The sequence below is a fragment of the Colossoma macropomum genome, unplaced genomic scaffold, assembly GCF_904425465.1.
Source record: "Colossoma macropomum unplaced genomic scaffold, Colossoma_macropomum, whole genome shotgun sequence".
Classification (NCBI taxonomy): domain Eukaryota; kingdom Metazoa; phylum Chordata; class Actinopteri; order Characiformes; family Serrasalmidae; genus Colossoma; species Colossoma macropomum.
Genome location: NW_023494785.1, coordinates 16,011,551 through 16,030,747, shown reverse-complemented (window position 1 = coordinate 16,030,747; position 19,197 = coordinate 16,011,551). Strand labels below are relative to the sequence as shown.

The 19,197-nt window shown below is 41.9% G+C and overlaps 1 protein-coding gene across 2 annotated transcripts in view; it reads right to left on the bottom strand.

Moving 5' to 3' along the window:
• Positions 1 to 19,197, bottom strand: part of sema6e (sema domain, transmembrane domain (TM), and cytoplasmic domain, (semaphorin) 6E) — a 156,642-nt gene that overhangs the window by 121,416 nt on the left and 16,029 nt on the right. For both annotated transcript variants that reach the window (XM_036584396.1, XM_036584404.1), the window contains exon 2: positions 17,134 to 17,243. The gene's annotated coding sequence lies outside the window, so the exon portion shown is untranslated. The remainder of the gene's footprint in view (positions 1 to 17,133; positions 17,244 to 19,197) is intronic.

Here is a 19,197-nt window from a genome sequence, read left to right as displayed (position 1 = left end):
CAGTTTCCCATTTTCTTTGTAAAACTCTGATTACTTGATTAATCAACAAACTAATCAATAGATAACTTGATTACCACAATATAACACACAGTGAAAGTCCTATTATAGAGCAGCTGTAAGATTATATTCTGAGGACTGAAGGTTTAGTCTAGAGTGGAATAAAGGCTCCCAGGCCAGGGGGTGTTTATCATCAGTGAAAGACAAGACAGGAACAAACAGAAATGAGAAACCGCCAAACTTATCAAAGCACTTCAAACATTCAAACAACCACTGCTGCAATGACTGACAGGTGGTGTCACAACAAACAAAGATTACAGTCCGACTAATACCAAACACAGTCCATTTCCTCTGAGCCAGTGTCTAGTTCGTGCACACACCATATGCTTTTGTAATCAGGGCCTGAGTCTTTGACTCGCTCTTAATGGGGTTTTTGTCTCTCAAACCGAAGTCCAGTAATGAGCGGTGTGCTTTGTTCTGGTCGAAGCTCGCTCTAAACTGCCTTAATGTCCCTGCCCACGGAGGAGCATGGGATCCGTTTTCTGGTGGTCACAGAGGGAGAAAGAACTGACCCTGAAGTGCTGAAGTGGAGGAAAGCTCAGCACTTTCCCACCTGCATCTTTTTAGAAGGCAGTCAGACAGCCATTTGTTTCATACACATTCAAATCACTCGCCAGGGGGAAGTTATCTGGCGTTTTCAAAACAGCTGCACCAAAAAGAAAGGCTGAGAGATTTCAATTTCAGAGCTTGTGACTACTTAGGTAGTAGTTCTTGATTTGTACGCTTTCATTTACAAGTGCTTCATGAAATACGTAAAAATAAAACACCTACCCACCTTCATGACCCCTCGTCGCATTCAGCAGAGTTTTCGCAGTTGATGGGAGGTAATTAGTATTTACTGTGAATGAGTGCGGGATGTCATTAGTGGCTCTTTGTCTTTGAGACCTTGGTGGTGAATACCATGCGCGTCTCCAGCTGACTGGGGATCAGGCCTTAACGTGAAAGGCCTAATCAGCGGTGACGCACGGCAGCAGCGGGCGGCGGGGAGAACCAGCCAACGACTGGCTCCTCTCTCAGATGACATGGCTGATTTGAATATCAAAACAGAATGTAAAACGGTGATTAAAACTCAATTACGCCTTGTGCAGTTGAAAAGTCAATTAGAGACTTCAGAGACCTGAAGGAGACAGATGCCAAGGTGAGGAAGGGGAAGGAAGGTGCAGCGGCCTCCGGGCAAGGCCTGGGGAACTGCTGACAGCTAAGATAATAACAACATGAAGGAAAGAGCCAAAAAAAGATTCAGGCTGCTGCCGCTCGCGTCCACACAGAGAGCCGCATTATATTCGGCTCACCAAAGGCCACCATCATGACGGGGCGAAAAGGGGGGGAAAAAGGCCTCCTGTCAATTCCATCATGACCTATCCATAAATTATGAGCAATCTGCATTATGACGCCTTCAATGGGGAGAGCAGAGAGCAGTCAGAGACAGAGCGAGCGTGAAAGAGAGAAAGAACAATCACAAAGCTCCATATTCAAATGGGCTCCGTCGCGCATTCCCACTGCTCCCACTGTGCAGAGTCCCTCCTCATTGATCCTGCATTACTTATTTATGCTGCTATAATGAGTGTTGAATATAGAGAGTGGAGCTGGAGAGGCATACGGGAGGCAGTGAGGCAGGGGCTGGGTTTTGATCAGCCGGGTGCAGCCTTGGGGGATCACTTTCACTGCACTGAAATCCATCAGGCTCTCAGCCTGCAGGCTCAGGACGGCCAGTGCAGTAGAAAAAAAAGAGAGAAACTGAATTTATGAACAGAGTTTCTTAAGAAAACCTCATCCTCAATCTCTGAAAAAGCAGCTTTAAAGAAGAAAAAAAAAGTCAATGTAACAAAAAAAAGGATAAAGAATTTGAAATATTTGCCGCTTTCCAAAATGTCTGCTGGCCCACTCATCGTGAAATGTTTACACAATGCAAAGGGCAGCTGGCATTTTCAGACAGTGTAAAAAACACTTATCACAGCAACAATATGCAGCGAAAAATCAAGCCACTAGCATGTGAGGAGCTGAGAAACTTCAGCGCGCTCCCCATGGACCTTCTCCACAAAGAAGGGAAAATGTTCGAAAGCTGCAAACACAGTTTAACCCCGTGCATTAAATATTCAGCAACTGCTACAATCAAAAATGTGACAAACCACTTTTTTCTAAAGCAGAATGCTTCAAGAGGTCTCGAAGGTGACTGAGCTGAGTTGATGCAGAACTTTCCGCACACAGGCAACCCACAGCAGCAGGATGCCGTAATGTCTTTTTCATGTCAGGAGTGTCTGTTCCAAGAAAAGCGGGAAAATAAAGGGCCAAAAGAGGCAAAATAGAGCGGCAGTGAACGTGTCCCTGTATTCTTGTGTTTTCCGAGGCTCTGGGGACACAAGGAAAACACATGGTCACACGCCATCTTCTGTCCTCATGAACCCGCAGTGATTACTCTCTGCATGCTTTCCCTGATCTGGAGGATAGCGGGGTTGTGGGAACATGTTCGGCCATAACATTTAAACAAGAGCAAATCGCAAAACAGTTTACTAAACCTAAAAGGCTGTCTGGATTAATAGAAACTCACATGGCAGTCAGAAGCTGTGAGGGACAGAGGCAGTGATTCAGCACCAGAGACACCTTAAGAAAGGAACGCGCTATCCCTCCCCTAGCCGACATCTCTTCCCCATGAAAAGGAGTTTCTAGCAGTGTATTGATGTCAGGCCTGAAAGCTCCAACACGCTTTGGCAGTATTACCATCTGAAAGAGAGGACAGGAACAGAGCAGAATAAGCTATGGGTATGTGTGCGTGTGTGTGCGTGTGTGTGTGTGTGTGTGTGTGTGTGTGTGTGTGTGAGTGTGAGAGAGAGAGAGAGAGAGAGAGAGAGAGAGAGAGAGAGAGAGAGAGAGAGAGAGAGAGAGAGAGAGATTGAGAAAGAAATAGAGAAAGAGAGTGAAAGTATGAGAGAGAAAGGGAAGCCAAGGGATCCTGACTTGTTGAATTTGGCTTGCTGATGGGTTTCAGTGTCAACAGAATATACTTCCTCAGAACTTCTCAGTGTTTTCTGGGGAAATACAACACACGTCTGGCCTTGTCTGGCATTTCCAGCCCTTTGGGATGTGTGCGTGCATGCATTTGTGCATTTGGTGGGGGGAGCTGGCGCTGTAGAAAGATAAAACCCCAACAGCTCTAACCACCATCTGAGGAAGTCATAAAGTGCAGGCCATAGGCTCTGTTACCACACTGCCTTTAGCACGTTATAAAACCTGCCGTTAAACCTACCGACAAAACGCTACATTGCAAAGTGCAGCTTTTACACAGAGTCTCTGTGTTTAATGCAGCCCTCTGCTGCACTATGCAAACCAGACATTTGAAACACGATAAAAAAAAAGAATAGAGGAGATTTCACAGCTGGCCACGTTCACTCGATTAAACAACGCTCTGAACTTTCTTCACCTCTGAACTGGCTCTGGTTGGCTGTGTGTACCATGGCACGCCGCAGTCTCTAACCTTCACTAAATCTCCTCTGCTGGCAGGAGGTCCACTTTCTTTCTTGTTCTGTCTCCCTGACGGAGGTGTGAGCTGCGCCCCCCAACCGCTAAATGAACGCTATTGATTCCCCCATTTCCACTCCCTCTTCTCTTACTGTCACGCAGGCTTCTGGTCCTGTGGAAAGGGCTTGGAAAGGGAGTTATAAGCCCTTGTTCTTCTGGCGCTTCAGGACGACGGCCAGTACACAGCCTGTAGCAGCAGCCTGAGGGCAGGCGGAGCCAGGTGAATGGGGAACTGTACTGTTAGCACAGGCGGATACCTCTGCCTGTGCCTCAGGGCAAACGTGCCTCCATTACTAAACACCAAAGTCATTTATATGAACACACATGGGAGAGTGGCTAGACACATTACAACCACTCATAAAAAGACATCCAAACCTAGCAGCATGATCCAGGTTTGCATGCCATTTTTCACTCAAATGCAATTTCGCTTTGCACTCCATTACGCAGTTAAATGGACTGCATAGCAGGTATTACCAATATTATTCTACTGCTCCATTTTGCAGTCCAACCTTTGCAAGCATGATACACACTCCCTATGACACATGGGTATGCTGTAACAACACACCTTACTGAACAAGCACCTCTAATGCCACTTAAAGCAAAAAAAATAGTCTGCTAAAACACTGTCTTTTGCACTTTTGCAACAAGATGCAACCTGTTTTGAGTGTAAATAAATCTTTCATTTCTGCAAGGTTACATGAGGAAAGAAAGGTTATGGTTTTAAGTCCAGAGGAAAATCTGAATCATCTGAGGGTGAGCTTTACTGCTCCCTTCACAGGGAAAAGTAGCGCACTTACAGACAACAGCAGGGAGCGTTCAGGTCCTTAACCAGACCCTTCCTTCTGCCTCATCTTTCAGTGACCTAAGCTCAGACGAAACAATGCTCTCTACAGTGTCTGTAGAAAAGGTGCCAAACGTTACATCCCAAGCACCTCTACAATAGCATATGACAGGGCAATTAGAGAGCAACTGAATTGGAGCTCTCCACTTTGGGGCAATAGAACCTACGGTCTCCATGGTAACACAGACAGTGGGCTTGAGTTTTGAGCTCTTCCAATTGAAAATACTTTTGTCAAAAGCATCTAGCTTCAGAAAGAGAAAAAAATATCACTCATGGTTCTGAAAATCCCTCTACAAACTCAACTTTTCGTTTTCCCAATTGCCTGATGTGATTAGGGCAGGGTGTGTAGCTACGGCTCTGCAGCAGGTAACAAAGGCACCAGAACTATGAAGAATGGAGAGAGTGCAGGCTTCGCTCACTCTAAACGCAGGTTCCAGGTATAATCTCACAGGGAGCACTGCAAGTCTGTGAGTAATTAATGGAGGGGGTAAAATGTGAAGAAAGAAACATGAAGAAAGAACATGCCTTAAAAGTGTAGTGAAGTGGAGACGGAGGAGAACACAATGTAAGAAAGTCACAGAAAGTCTCTAGCAAGGCACTGTGATGAGATCAGAACAGAAATGAGATGGTAGCAAGAGCGAGAGTCAGACAATGAGAACTCAATGACCTGGGCAGGACAACAGGTAATCTTGTAAGTGAGATTTCTAGCTATCACCGGAGAGTCTGATCTCGGAATTCGGATTTCTTTGCTTTGTTGTGGCCAAGAACTGCCAATTTTTACAGGTTGGGCCTATTTGACTGACAAGCAGAACAGCCAACCACAATATATTGTTGCATGTGACACAGTCACTGAGAAATGCTGTGTTGAACATGAAAGAAAGTGTAGGATAATGTTCATATATATATGTGGGATTTCCAGCCACCTCTTTATTGCAAATTTAGATTTTTTTTTTACACTTTGAAAATGCACATACAAAAAACTGGATGGAAAAGCCAAAAAAAGGATGAGATGGAAAAGTTGGTTTATCAATGAATAAATAAATAGGAAAAACAGTGATGGAAAAAGATTTTTCAAATATGTCATATGTAACAAAAATTAAGTCACATGTTTGGCACTATGTCTCCTCAGAACTGTTTGCCATTTGCAGGGGTTCGGTGGGCGACAGCAAAGTGGCACAGCAACTTTAGAATGCAATAAATGGGCCACAGCAATACATAGTTGACAGATGGCAGTCAAAACTGCTTTATCAGAATTAAAGGTTTAAATCCTTCCATGTACAGTGAGTGAGAATCTCGCACCATACATCGCAAGTGTGTCACATCATCTTCAAGAATTTGTGTATTACCGTAAAACATGGAAACACCAATAAATTCTTATTTTCTTTTTCTGAATTTTTATAGAAATTAGTTTAAAATTTTGCTAAATGTTTAAAGGGAAACTCAGTTATAGCCTGACCTTTAATCACAACAAGTGTCTTGTTGTTGTAACAGTTTAGCTAGCTAGTTTTGCTTCCCATCAGACTGATAAAATCCAGTGTACAGAAGTGTGTTACACATGAAATGTGGCCAGCCAATCAGAGCACAGTTCAATATTCAGATAATTGTAGCATACAGTACACATCAAACTCCGTCTGTGTGGGCAGAGTGTCTGAGGCTGAGTCTAGAACTAGATGACAGGCATGTATGTAGAGAGATATGTAGGCTAATTAGTTTTTTGCTTTTTCTTCATGCTTCCATCTCTTCACCCCTTTGTTTGATACCACTCAGCCTCTCTCATGCACTACACTCCAACGCACAGGTGTGTTCTTAGAGGCTCTTCACCTCCTGGCACCTCCAGTGCATGCAATACCTGTTGCGGCTTATGGGAGAACAGTGACAGTATCTGCAGCTAGCAAAGCGGGATGAACTATAGAAGGAGGATTCTCAATGAAGATGAATGGAGATGAACAACACTCACCCACCCACCCACAAACACACACAATGATATCGAGCACGCTGGGGTTTCTGGAGCTGGAGATTTAGTGGCAGTACCTGGCCATGTCTGGATTCATTGTGGGGTCATTCATCACTGCAGAGAAGGAGGTCATAAGAGCGAGCAGTATGCGACCTCTGATTGCACAGAGAGGTTCAACTACGCTCAGCTACATCAGCAGACATATTGTGCAGCAATCACACAAAAATCAATCTGCTCAAGTGTGCGAATACGGAGGCAGTGGAGGCCATAACGCTCCAGGTGTTCTCTGTGTCCTTGGTGGAGCACTACACTCACACACACACACACACACACACACACACACACACACACACACACACACACACACACAATCTAGAATACATTTCTGGCCCCAAGTGGCTAATTTTCTGCAAACTTCTTAGTATTAGCGGCTGAGAGGATGAGGAAAAAGAAGAAATACTTTGTTGTTGATTGCAAAATTAAACCAATGCAGTTGTTCAAGCAGGGCCTGTGCGATTTCAGTATGCAAATTACCTGAAATGAGAGCATTAAAGAAGGCTATAAACGGGCTCCAGGCACAGTGTACAAGAAACATCCAACCTTGCTGATTAAAATCTCGTACCAAAAAGGTTAGTAAAGGCTACTTGTCTAGTTGGCAACAATCTGCCCTCCCTCCAGGACCAGTACTCTTCCCATGTCAGGAAAATGGCAGAGAAAATTACTGAGGACCGTTCACACCCAGGACACAGTCTGTTTGAAACTATTCCCATCCGGCAAGTGCTACAGAACACCTGCCTCCAAAACATCCAGCCACAAGAACAGTTTCTTTCCACTAGCCATTGAATGAATGAATTGAATGAAAATTATTGTCTTATTGTTATATGTAAGCACTGTGTTATGGCAATTGCACTGTTTATGAGCACTGTAACCCAGAGACAAATTCCTTGTGTGTGAACGCACACTTGGCCAATAAAACTGATTCTGATTGAACAATCTCAGTGTATACTCAGAATATTTATTCAAATAGTTAGATTGACTATGAATGCATTATATTTTTCTATTGGGACAACAAAAAAGCTGCAGTATATATTGTTGTTAATTGTCATCACAACACTGGCCTTCGCAAGGCTCATATCTGGCTGCAATATGGATATTATGTACATTGAACATCCTGACAATTTCAGAGGAGTTTCTGTGGGTGTCTGGATGAATCAAGGCTTTCCCATAATCCAACAAGCATAAGTTTTTAGCATAATTTTAATATATCTCATTCACAAGACGTACCAAAGTTGTCGTAATGCTGTACGTTGTCCTTATCTTAGAGCCCTACTTACCATATGCAAGAAATTCCTCGCATCACGCATTATACCAAGAGACGTCTAACAAAACGGCCATTGTACATAGGCTGTCTCAGTGACACAAACAGCACAGGCATGTTGTTTACGTGGTAGGAAACAGTACTCTGACATGATATAATGAAGAGATAGCGACATTGAGCAGAAAAGCCTTGCCTAGTTCTAACTGATCAAGCTGGTTTTTCCACATTTACTCCCCACCTTCATGAGCTCAGCCTTAAGCCACATGAACTAGGAGTTACATTCTGATCAATAAGCACGGGCTATTCCACTTCAGGCAGAACAGTGAGAAAGTGCATTTTGGGAACTCATTTCCCAGGAGACATGTCCTACACTGACAGGAGTTGGAAATGCACACCAGCTGGTTTTAAGTCCTCAGAGAACAAGCAGAAAATGTGCCAAAGACTAATCAGCTACCATCCAAAACAAACACACATCTCTAGTTTGATTAATCACAAATACATAAATGACTCTGGCTTGAAGTGATGGCGTGAGACGAACTCAAACAAAACAGCGTGCTACATTGTGCGGAGAGGAGTAAGTGGAGACTCAACCCGCAAACAAATCGTCTTAAATGTGAAAACACAATCTTTTTACATCTCAGCACTTAGCCAACAAGCTATCTGCCTGAATATTTGGTGTGTAACATCACGTGGGAATATGGCATCAAGCGGTGGCAATCAGAGCAATGTGGTTTAATAGCTTTGCCCATTCTTGATCAGCATGAGCATTTCTCACGGAGAGGGTAGAGGACTAATCCATCGCCCAGGGGGGCCACTTAAGCTAATTGGCAGGTTGTGTGGGCACTGCGCTGGCATTAAACCCATAAGAGGCAGAGTTCCTTCTCATCCGACATAATAGCTCCTTCACACCCATCATCCCTTTATTCCAATCAAGCCTTTGAATAAGCCAGGCCTCTTCAACACTGTCACAAAATGTTTAGTTAAATTAGGGTAATGAGTCACGGAATGGAAGTGAATGACAGAGTCTAAGACATTGTGTCAGTTTTTAATTCTGGATGACCAGAGCGAAATGATGTGGACTGGCCATTAAAGAAAGCATCCATACACCACATACTAAGAACAACACAACACCGCAGACAAAGAAAAGAAAAACTTAGCACTACACAACAGGTTTTCTTGATTGCTTGACCATAAAGAAAGGCAACTTAAGTTGCTGAAATCTGCTCAGATAGCCAAAGGTCTCATCACTTCATCGTCCACTTAAGATAATTGCTTTTAGAGGATCTAATTGGTGATGAGCCTTTTGAGGCACCCTTCACCCTCTTTAGCACAGACATTCTTGGCAGGGAGTGGAGTAAAAATAGCTAAAGCCAGAGATCTGCAATCATTTTAGCTGAGGTCATCTCTCACTGCCAGAATCCAGCCAGTAAAACATACCAGTAAACTGCATTCGATGAGCTTCAATTCAAACTGAAGCCAAGAAAGGCAACAGAAAACATGTCATGAAGAAAGGGAGAGGGAGAGAGCAGTCTGCTTCAAAGGAGAGACATGGTTTGGGGCCCAATAGAGAAGGCTTTTATCCTGTTCTCATTTATAATAACACATAATTTGCAACAAAACAAATGTCATCCTCAAGGAAATCCGCAGAAATATCAGGAGCTGGTATTAACCCATAATCATCTCCTTTTGCTTGCCAGCATGTTATAGAAAAAAACCCAACCTGGTTTGTTTTGGACCCACAGAACGACTGGGTGACTGGAAACATATGGGTGGTCCCTAAATCCAATGCAACGCAAAGCAGTGGTTCAGAGTCATGCCACTGTGCCGTCTCAGGGAGAACAAGCTTTTCTCCCACATAGCTACTTCAAGCTGCGTTCACTAAAGCAAACAGCACCAGTCAAAACAGTTAGCATGTGAAATTTTACCTATGTGACTGGGCTCTCTAACACTGGGTCAAGATAAGTTTCTTGTCCAGTCACTGAATGTGTTTTTTATATTTGAATCAGCTAAGGAATTCCATACATGCTAATGGCTTCACTAAGTATGCCATGGAAGCATTAGTGAGTGAAAGAAAAAAAAACAAAACCTTAACAACATTGTAAAACCACTTTTTCCTTCATTTATGACACTAAAGACATAGTAAAAAGTTTTACTCTGTGTAGGAATTCCCAATGCTATTATGTAAAATTTAGACACACAACATGCAACATTACAGCTATAAATCTTAATCCCACACCATAAAATAGTTCCACATTTTCTTAAACTGGTAATGATTTCTTAAACTGGAAATACTTCTGCACTTTATTATTGCTTTGCCATTTATAGGAAGAAGGAAAGAGGCCAGTTAAAATGCAAAGATGGAGCAAGAGATTTAATCTGGCACCAGACATTAAGCCTCTACTCCCCATCTGCCTAAGTCCCCCACCACTGCCCCCTCCACCGAGGCTTCAGGTCAGACTGCATTACAATGGAAACCCTCAGGTAAAGATTTGGGCTGACCTGCAGGCCAGCCGGATGCCGTTCACCCCATCTACTCCTCATTCGAGCCCCTTCCCCTTCACTTTGAAGTCTGCTGATGGAGAGCTTTTGAGAAGGCTGCAATCTCGCTGGCACCACTGTGGCCGCACACAGGATTAGAAGGACCCAGAGGAGTCGCTGGGGAGGCTGGAGGCGCTGGTTAGTGCAGGAGGCACAAGCATTTCTCCTTCAGCCAGGAACAGGGGATTAACAAACAACTAAGGGCAATAGAGAACACACACACATACACACAAGCAACTAAGCACACCATGGTCTTGAGTCCTCAGAAACCAATTTGTCGAGGAGCACAGAGGGAGGGGGGTGGCTGGTCCTGCCCATGACCCCCTCTGCCTCCTCCCATTTCAACTTCTGCCCTTGTTGTTGCATTCACAACATGAAAGTCCCCCTAGAGAACTCTGGCAGCCCTGGACACCAGCAATCTTCTCTCATTCACCCCATGAACAAGCCCCCACTGCTCCACAACAGAACACACTGGCCATCAAAGTCATATATGCTTCATATTCAGTACCATGCTTCATGTTCATCAAGTGTCTTCCTTGGTACAAAGAGTAGTTTTTGCCTAAATATTGATTTGAGTCTTCTTTGCCAAACTGTTGTCAAAAGCACAGAAATTCTTGGGATGCCTCATTTTCTTTTCAAAAACCTATTCCAAGTACTCAACCCCAGCCCAACAGAGCCCAACAAAATACCATTTTTGGGGCCAATCAGGCTAATAGTTTATTAGACGGGGGCAGATGCTGTTCCTTACCAGCTACAACAGGCGATTTCATAAATTTATACTGATAACAAACACTGTTAACATATTACAGATGTGTAAAATATGTTTATCTCAGCATGACATTTTCTGTCAATCAACCCAAATGCTTAGTAATAAAGCAGTGCACTGTAATGTCTGTGATATCCATCTCTATTAGAGTGAGCGAGTGGGTTTGGGTCAGGTTTTAAATTCCATGTCCAAGCAGACCTCTAATTCCATCATTTAAACTCAGGGCACTGGGTGATACCGAGTAATGATCGCTGAAAGATTACAGGAAAACAAGAACTTTGTCTTTAAATGGTATAATGGAACTGTGCTTAATTTAATCAAGGACATAAACTAACCAGGCTAACAAGGTATAAAAGAGAGAAGAAACAAACGAACAAAGTAAGAAGTAAATGAAGTATGAACAGAAGTGGATTTTGTGCATTTATTGGCACATGTTTAAATATACGATTTTAATACTGTCTAACATTTGTACAATTTAAAACTTCTGAGATTTTTCTGCACTGCCCCCTTAGTATCCCCCTGCTGGCCCCCAGTTTGAGAACCAAGGACCTAAATCATTGATAGGCAATGTACTAAATAAGCTGTCTAACATCTCTGACATATTAGTGTGCACTGCAGTGAGCAACTCAGGCATGGAGGCAGGCACAGCAAGGAAAAAGCAGAAAATGGAAAAGAGATGGCAGTGAATGAGAGACTACAGCAATAACCGTGCTGACATTAACAGTGGTGATAAAGTGACAGGGGGGGCTTATAACACAGTAAAAGTAAGATGGAGCTGGCTTGCTGTCAACTGCCCACTGAAAAGGCCTGCAGTCAAATAAACTTTTCTTATGAAGAAGTGGCTCAAAAAACATCCCTTATGAAGACAAGTCAAGTCAGAATTAATGAGTGAAAAGAGGATGAACGGCAGGTAGACTGTGTGAGTGCTCAGAATTGAGAGTTCCAGGAAAGTATCAGGTATGCCATAACTCTCCATACAGAAATACAGTTGTCAGCAGAATCATGCTGGGCAACACATCGTCTATATAAGGTTGTAGTGGCATCAGTCCAGATTTTTTTCAGATATTTTTAACAACAAATCAGATAAACAGTGAGCTCTACATCCATGTTATAATGCACATGAAACAGTGGCAATCTTGATGCTAAGCAGTTTGTTTATAGGACTTAAATTCTATTCTATTGTGCACTTCTTCATGTGTACAGCACCAGTTAACTACAATGTGCATCATCTGCTGGGTGCTTCGGATTGTTTTGAAAGAACAGCTTAAAACATAGAAAAGCAAGTCAACAGTAAATTTACTTGTGTTTATAATCTTGCATAAGGCTCCCTTTGTTGTAATTACAAATTAATAAAATAAAATAAAACAGCAAAATCAAAACAAGTTATGTCAGGGTCGTAAGACATTCTTTTAACAGATTAGTAGCACTAGTAGCATGACTTCATTATAGGGCCAAATAATGGCCCAAATAATTCAGATGTGTTACACTGACATGTCTCTCTTTTTAGTATTCGGAAGTGTTATCTTTGTTTTTAAGCCACAAAAATTGTAGCCTAAAATGAATTTCATTAGCAAAAGACAAAATAGTTACCGTTACAAAAGATACAAGAGTTACTGACAACATATGGAAAATGCAAAAAAAACAAATAATAAATAAATAAATTATAGTTCAGTCACTTAATGCATCATAAATTCTTGCCAGGCATCAATATCACCTCCCCTTAGAGCAAAACAAACTGTGGCCCTTTCCACATGGCTACTGAAGCTAAAAGAGCAGAAATGGCTCAGAAATCACACATATGGGAGCACTTTAAATTATCAGACGAGCACTTCAAGCGCTCAGTGTAAAATTTGTGATAAGATGTTGGTATACCTTTGAGGCACAACAAGTTTGACGTATCATCACAAATATGTAAGTACAGTGATCCTTATCCGAGTACCGCCAAACGCCCAATCCACACTCCCTCCACCTCAGCTCCATCAGGAAATCGCTTCAGACAGGAATATAAGCGCTCTCTTCTTTTGCAATTAAACTGGTTTACGGCAGGATTAAAACTAGAAAGCACAAACAGCAGATCGGTTTATTTTGTCAAAATCACAATAAGGTTTTAACCGCTGTATCAGAGAAGAGTGTCCTCTACACAGCATAAGGACAGAACAAGGGCAACAAGATTATCATATTTAAGTAAGTTATTATTGTAAATATAATTTCGAACTCTATAAAAAGTGGAAGTGTATGATTTAACTGACTGTTTGTTGTGTTTAAGTGAAAAAAGGCTTGTGTTTTGACAGATGTGAGACTTTCTGTTTCATTAAAAAAAAAACCTTCAACTATTTTTGTTTTTAAGGCTGATTTGAGAATGAGCATTCAGGTACTTGTTTGGAAATATCAATGAGGATTCAAAGCTTGTAAAGTGCTTTTCAGGTCAGCCCTAGCTACTGACTTATTAACTTGTTAATGCAAACAATTTTTTTGTGATAAAAAAAAAAATTGTGATATACACTTCATGGCCAAAAGTATCTAGACACCTGACCATCATATCTATATGAGATTGCTGGACATCCCATTCCAAAACCATGGGCTTTAACATTTGTAAGGTCAAAGAAAGCCTGAGTTGCAAGTGTCCCAATTGATCTCAAAGGTGTTCAGTGGGGTTGAGGTCAGGGTTCTTTGCCGGCCACCGGAGTTCCTCCACATGAAACTCATCAAACCATGTCTTCATGGAGATCACTTTGTGCACAGGGGCACAGTCATGCTGGAACAGGAAAGGGCCTTCCTCAAACTGCTGCCACACAGTTGGAAGCATGTAATAGTCTAAAAATGTCTTTGTATGCAGTAGCATTAATATCATCCTTCACTGGAACTGAGGGGTCGAGCCAAAGCGCTGAAACACAGACATAGACCATTATCCCTCCTCCACCAAACTTGGCTGTTGGCACTATGCATGGCATTTGGCACTATGCATGGCCTACAGCTTCATTGCTGAGATGCTGTTACTCCCAGACACTTCCATTTCACAATAATAGCATCCTTGGTCAATACAGTTGACCAGGATAAATCTAGCAGCACAAACAAAAGTCACAAACTAACTTGCGGCAAACTTTTTTAGTCACTGTTTTAAAGTCACTGTTTGTGGGTCTATGGAGCTTGCATTGCTATGTGCTTGATTTTTTTACCCCTGTTAGCAATGGGTGTGGCTGAAACACCTGAGCTCAATTAGTATGGATGTCCAGACACTTTTGGCCATAAAGTGCATTGAGGAAATATTGTGATACTGTGAAATATTGCGCAACACAGCAGGAACTCAAGTTGTCAGTATATTCATGCCAGTGTGATGAGTTAAAACTCTTGTTAAAACATACGCTGGGAAGAACAACTCTTAACATCTTCCACCAATCAATGAACCTAATTAAGGACTTCTTTGGCAGTGCGACTACTCGGCAGCGCCTGAAATATTTGTATTAATTAGGAGAAAGCAGCTAGTGTCCACACAGCTTGGTAGTAAGAAAATGGAATAATCTAGATTAGTTTGCAGGAGAACATGGTGTTGCATTTAAATACTTGTATGACTGACATTATCTCTGGTTGGCAGCTGGAATCTAATTTACAGTCTCTGGGATACTGCCCAAAACTTCTAACTTAGCTCTTTTGCAATTGTCTTGAGTAGAACAAATGAGCACTTTAGCCCATCATTAAAAAAAGACAGAGTATATAACATGCACTGAAATATATATCCAATCAAAGGTGACCTCAGAAGCTCAGCTTTGACTCTTACTCAATATTTCATCTCCTACTTTGAGCTCCTGTGAGATGAGAGAAGTCAATGTTTTAGCTGCTGGTACAAAGTGGCGCTGAGACAGATGGCACTTTTAAGAGGCGTGAGAAGAGGGAAGTGGGGTGAACTTGCACATCCAAGTTCAGTTGACATAATAAGGTTTCTCTCTATCCACCCGGGGGATCAGTTCACCCCAATTATAATTGTCACACATGCCTCTCCCACTCTCTTTTCCTCTTTTCCTCTCTCTTTGAGCCCGCAGAGTCATACGCAGCGCCTTTATGCTGATCAGGGACTCTGTGTAGTGTATTTAGTCAAAGTGATCAAAATGCAGCCACAGCAGAGGGCCATGATAGCACCTAAAATGATATCCCTTATAATAGCTCCATATGGCTCATCTGAATAAAATGCCCATAAGCTGTCAAAATGCAAAGAGAACGCACCAGGGAGGGAAGACAGGAGGAAGAAAGTGTGAAGTGTGGTAGGAAGACTATGCTGTTTAGTCTTCTGTAGGCACCAAGGTCAAATTCAGACCTGCATCTGGCCAGCCATCTGCTCCGAGGAACCACTGATAGACCCTGTCACTACCATCACTCCTGCAGCCCATCCTCAGGTATATCAGCCTTTGCACGTTTGCATATGTGTCAGGAAACATTTGGCATTGTGGCAAAAGTGCAACACTACGATCGCATTTTGAAGGCATTTTCACAATAACCGATATGTGTATCACAATGTTTAATTAATTCTGAGGTTTCAGAACAAAATGCTGCAGCAAAAAGGTAGCTCTAATTTTACCAAAAGTTTCCCAAACTTCTATGAGTATAGGGCTGAAAGATTTGTGGAAAATAGCTAATTGCGTTTTTTCTGACCACATATTGATTTAAATGCAATTATTTTCTAGCAGTAAAGCTTCAGGCCCTTTTTGCCAGGAAGATCAGAACAGCACTTTTTTTAATGTTTTAAGACTTAAATGTTACATTTTGTGTGCCAGAACGGCAGCTCTGCATCATTAGGTTAAAATTCTTCATTTAAAACTTAAGAAAATGGTTAATCACAGAGTATGTAATTAAAAACTGCAACTCTTTCAAATTGTGATTCCATTCTAAAAACGATTAATCATTCAGCCCTGTACAAGTCTGATGAATTGAATGTTTGCAAAAATACTTTTTAGAAGAAACAGGACAACAGCAAACCAGGCAAGAATACATAAATAAAACAGGATAATAGAATAGTTGGCTGACAGCCAACCTGCAACTTGTGTAGTCTGTTCATAGGCTCTCTATGTATAATTCATATAAATACATCTTTTAATGAAAGATGCAGCTGTGGATGTTACCAACACCTAATTTCAGGAGAATAAAATGTACCAATACATTGTGATGCATTGATCTGAAGGAGGCATTTCTAATCATTCAAATCTTTTATAATGATATTCAGTACAATACGTGTTAATTTTTGGACAAAATTAAGTTCTGCCTAAATGAACTTGAACCATCTTCAAATGTAAAAACAAAAAAAAAATTCTGTTCTGTTTAATGTCTATATTCCACCACTTTGTAAATAGTCCCTACAGTCATAATTATGTACTAAGTGTATTTTTAGTAATGATTTTTGTACCAAATAGTTGAATTGAATTTGAGATTTTATAATGCATTGCGCAATTTCCCAAACAATTGTGATCAAACGAAATCACTGAGGTCAAAACTTGCTGAGATTTTCGTGCTTTTCACATTTGTGTTTTGCTGGTCACCAGTGGCTGTGGGTCCACACAGGCCTCATCAGCGCAGACCTCCAGGCTGATTCTCAGAGGCTCCAGATGAGGTGTGCATTAGTGAGTGTTCCAGTCAAACACTTCCTCTATCTTTTATTCCCTCTTTAGTTCTCCTTCATAGCTCGGCACATGCTTCACAATTCTGTTTTATTCTCCACCATTTCTCTCTGTCTGAATGTCCATCTATACCCCTTCTCCCCATTCTCTTTGACCTCTCTCTCTCTCTCTCTCTCTCTCTCTCTCTCTCTCTCTCTCTCTCTCTCTCTCTCTCTGCAGCGATTTTCTCTGGACACTTTCCTTAGACTGATTTATTTTCAAAAACCAACTTATTTTTGTGGACAGTACATTTTGTATTTGTATTACGCTGTTCGAATCCACATTTTTTTCCCCACACAATGCCCTGAGGTTACCAGCCAGTCTAAGATAATGCAGTTGGCAAAGGCTTCAATTTTCTGCCAAATCAAGCCATCTTTCTTCGCAGAATGCAATTGTATTCCTCCAAGCAAATATCAGCAAAAGTTCAGAGGGTCAAGAGAAAATAAAACAAGTGATTTCGGAGTCTTAGAGTTCAACAAATTGCTTCCCATTGGTTCCTACCTCAACGCTCATCCAATGACACTGCAGGACGGTCAGCACATCACAAAGGTGAGAAGGGATGTGTTTGATAAAGCGCTGGATCCCTCAGGGAAGCTGTGACATTCCTCAGTCTGAGGGAAGAAAAAAAAAAAAGGATTTATCACATAGTTCACAAATGACCAAAAGGGATTCTGCAGTTTTTTCACTGTCATATTATCTTAATTAATAAAAAATAAGGTGTTTCTAGAGATTAATCATTTAATTTTCAATATTGACTGTATATTATGTTGACTGAATACAATAACAAATAAAGCAACATGTCTTTCTGTTTCAGCTCTGTGCCAAGACTAACAGTGAACAGACAACAGTAATAATACTTAGAGAAAACAATGCCTTTGTGCGCAAGAAAATGGAGGCACTGTTCACTTAACATTCATTATGGACAGATTTCCAACCAAATCTCTACAAATCCCATTCCGAGGCTGTCCAAATCTCAGGACATCTCAGAGCGCAATCTGTTCCTTCAATCTGCTGCGTGCGAATGCTCCTCTCTGCCAGTTTCTTTACTTATCCAGACCTGCGTCATAACACTCTCTACTATCTCTCCTGTTTTTCTCTTTCCCCTCTCTTTCTCCTCCCCTTCACTTTCTTTTTCTTCTCTTTCTGTGTCTCTCGGCCACTCTATCTACATCTTCATCTCTGTCTAACGCACTCCTTTCTCAATCTTAGTCTCCAAACCTTTATCAGTATGTCTCTCTGTCTGTTTCTTGACGGAGAACAACAAGCACTAGATTGGCTTACAATGTACGCATCAAACGGTAGACACGTCTTGTCTGGCTTGAGAATAATAGAGGCAATAAAGGAGAAAAATTAATCTAATAACAGCCATGCTTAATATTGTAAAATAAGCTTCAATGTACAAAGTCCCCTCGGGCCAGGTTGAATTAGTTACGCTCTGGTAGAGAGGTCTTTTAATTTGTATGAATTATAGACCACTAGAAAACGTTAAAGGCCTTTTTGCACAACTTAGGAAATATTGAGCAACCTAAGGAGGTGGAAAGGCAGATCACCTGAAAATCCAATATTTGCCAACAGTGACAGATACTGTTCTCAGAACTCATTTGGCGTCCTAAAGCCCTTGGTCAGGGTTAAGGGCTCATACGCTCATGCAAAACACACCGAACTGAAGTGCTTTCGGCATCCTGGGGCATTTTCACAAAGCTCTTCATGGTCCAAGTCAGGATTGAGGTCAATTCCATTTCAATGCAACAAATCCTGGAGCATAACAGAAGTCCAGTCCAAGGCCTTAAATTCACCCACACTTTTTACAGACAACTGCAAAAATCAAATGCATCTCTCAAAACAGGCCTTCTCTGGAACTCGAAATGGAACCAATCCCAGCTCAAAATGGAACCAACCCAGTCTTGCTTCTGGCTCAGTCTGGCTTTTAAAAACCTGAAATGAAACTATCAGCAAGGTTCAGGAGTGATTCTGATCTTATATCGCCACTATCTGGTTTTGTTCCCCAGATGTAGCATGCTTTCTGTAGACAGGTTGTTCTGGTAGGTGGGCGTTCGAGCAGCATTCCTCTGAGGCTTTTAAGGCTGAAAGGAAGATAAGCCCAGGGGGCAGCTGGCTGTCTCCTGCTCCACAGGGTTCGGGTGAACGGAGAGAGATGAGGCCATCACTATTCTATAACTTGTTACTCCATTCTGTTTCTTTCCAGTTTATCTTTCATTGTTACAGGCTTCCCTCTGTAAATGTGTCTTACATTACTGCAGCTAAGAATAGCCAAACGCAGAAAAATGGAGGGACATAACTTGAGCGCATCAGCATCGGCCTACTTGGGGTTCATGTGATACTTCTCAGGCAGCTAGCCAGCGCACCACTATGTTGTACACTATAGTAAAATGGTTCCAGAAGGTTTCTTCATTCTTCTGCATTTCCGTCTACCTCAGAAAATGATACTATCTGTTTGGAATTGAACACACACACACACACACACACACACACACACACACACACACACACACACATACATATATGCACGCAAGTACTATCAGGCTGTCTCAGTGGCATCTTAAT